This window comes from Tupaia chinensis, unplaced genomic scaffold (assembly GCF_000334495.1).
Source record: "Tupaia chinensis unplaced genomic scaffold, TupChi_1.0 Scaffold000450_1, whole genome shotgun sequence".
Lineage (NCBI taxonomy): Eukaryota > Metazoa > Chordata > Mammalia > Scandentia > Tupaiidae > Tupaia > Tupaia belangeri.
This window is the reverse complement of record NW_006159956.1, coordinates 787469-789329: the sequence shown is the minus strand read 5'-3', so window position 1 is coordinate 789329 and position 1861 is coordinate 787469. Positions and strand designations below refer to the sequence as shown.

The window sequence follows — 1861 nt, the reverse complement described above, 5'->3', positions numbered from 1 at the left end:
CCTGCCACTAGCACTCCCCCTCGGAGCCTCAGCTTCCCATCCAGAGCAGACCACCACTACCTTCCACAGGATGTGGCTGGGGCCCCCGCGGACCCTAGCAGTCCCAGCCACAGAGCACACAGGTCAGTGGCACCCTCCTTGGGCCTGCTAAGGGCCCAGAGGTAGCGTGCACTGGCACCAGTGTGGTGTAACCGAGAAAGCACCTTCCACGTGCAGTTTTTCTCACCGAACCCACACAGACGACCCTAAGTAGGGCGCTGCTGTAGAGGAGGAACAGGGTCAGAGAAGGTTGGTAACTTGCCCGTCACAGGGCTGGCGGAAGGCTCGAACTGTGAGGCTGTGCCTGCCTGGTGCCTGGCAGAGGAAGCCGGGCTCCCCACGGCCTGGCCCTGCCCAGGCCTGCAGCTGGGGCAGAGGACCGGTGTCCTGGAGGGGCCGGGAAAGGGACACGACACTGTTTACTTGAAACAAACTTTTATTCTGAATGCTGGTCTGGTCAGTCCATGGCCACAGGTCAGTGGTAACTAGAAACAGTTGGAAGAGGGGAAGAGGGCCCAGCAGAGGGAGCAGCGGTGGGGGGACGAGACAGGAAGGAGGTGAGGCTGAGGAAGGACCCAGCCAGCTGGGTGTCTACCCCGGCTAGAGAAGGAGCACGCCCACCCTCAGCCCACCTAAACCAAGGGCTTCAGTGCAGAGCTCAGTCCAGGCTGGGGTGGGGCCCACGCACCATCCCACCCCAGGCAACTCAGAGGACTAAGCTCTCCGTCTGGGCCTGGAGGCACCTTTCCACCACTCCTTCCCTGCCCTCCCTGCTGAGCTCAACAGCTTTGCTGCACCCCTGTGGCAGGGAGGGACTCCAGCCCCCACCTGGCTTAGAGGAACCACCCCTAACGCCACCAACAGGAGCTGCTGGAAAGTATGATCCTGAGTGGCCCGGACCCCAGTCCAGTACCCAGTGCCCCGAGGCCCAACAGAAAGCCAGAGTCCAAGCAGGAGGCAGCTCCCGGGCAAGGCGAACCTCCAGGCCGGGCTGACGGCAGGAGCCAGGGGAGCCAGGGCCAGCCCGGGCAAACAGGATTGTCTCCAAGGGCAAGCCCACCAGCGGTCTTTGGGTCAGTGGCTGGGGTCAGGGTCAGGGTCAGGGTCGGGGCTGAAGCTCCTACCATCCAGTTGCCCTCCCCTCCGCACATGTACGGGCCGTAGTTGAAGAGCTTTTGGCATTATCTGTTTGGGGGCTCAACAGGTAAGAGAGGGGGGTAAGGGATGGGGATGCCACCGCATCTCCCTGTCAAAGTCCCCAAGTCCTAGATTGGGGTTCCCTGCCCTGGCAACAGCAGACAAAATCCCAGGAGCCCCCCAGCCTAGCCACACAGGGATGGTGGGCTTCTTCAACTCCTGACATGCCCTAAGGGCCCTGAGGATTCTCACAGACAGACACGTGGACGGGTGGACAAACGGGCAGCCATGGAGGAGAGAAGAGAGACCGGCAGGGCCTTGCCCGCTGCCCTCCTGCGCACACATGCACGCACACACACACACACGCACGCATGCACGCACACACTCTAAACAGAGACAGAGATTATATAATAAAAAGAATAAAAACTAAGGGCCCAGATGTACAAAAAATGTGTGAGTGAGGAGGAAGGCAGGGGATGGGGAATGGTCTGTCCCTGGAAACCTGTCCCCCTTCCTCGGTTTGTGTCAACCCCCGGAAACGCTGGGGCAATGAGGGTCCGCTGCGGCCGGGGGAGGGCGGGGGGTGGTCAGAGCTGCTCCGTCCACCTGCTGGAGCGTGGCCAGAGTGTGAGGACCCCTCGGGTGGTGGGGGAGGGCAGGGAAGATTCAGCAGCCACTGGCAGGG

General features: G+C 61.7%; 1 protein-coding gene across 1 annotated transcript in view; it reads right to left on the bottom strand.

Moving 5' to 3' along the window:
• Positions 1–457: 457 nt before the first annotated feature.
• The window catches only part of GTPBP1 (GTP binding protein 1), a gene marked incomplete in the record, with an annotated part of 32352 nt that continues 30948 nt past the window's right edge, over positions 458–1861 (bottom strand). The window contains 1 exon segment of the mRNA XM_027774527.1: positions 458–1838.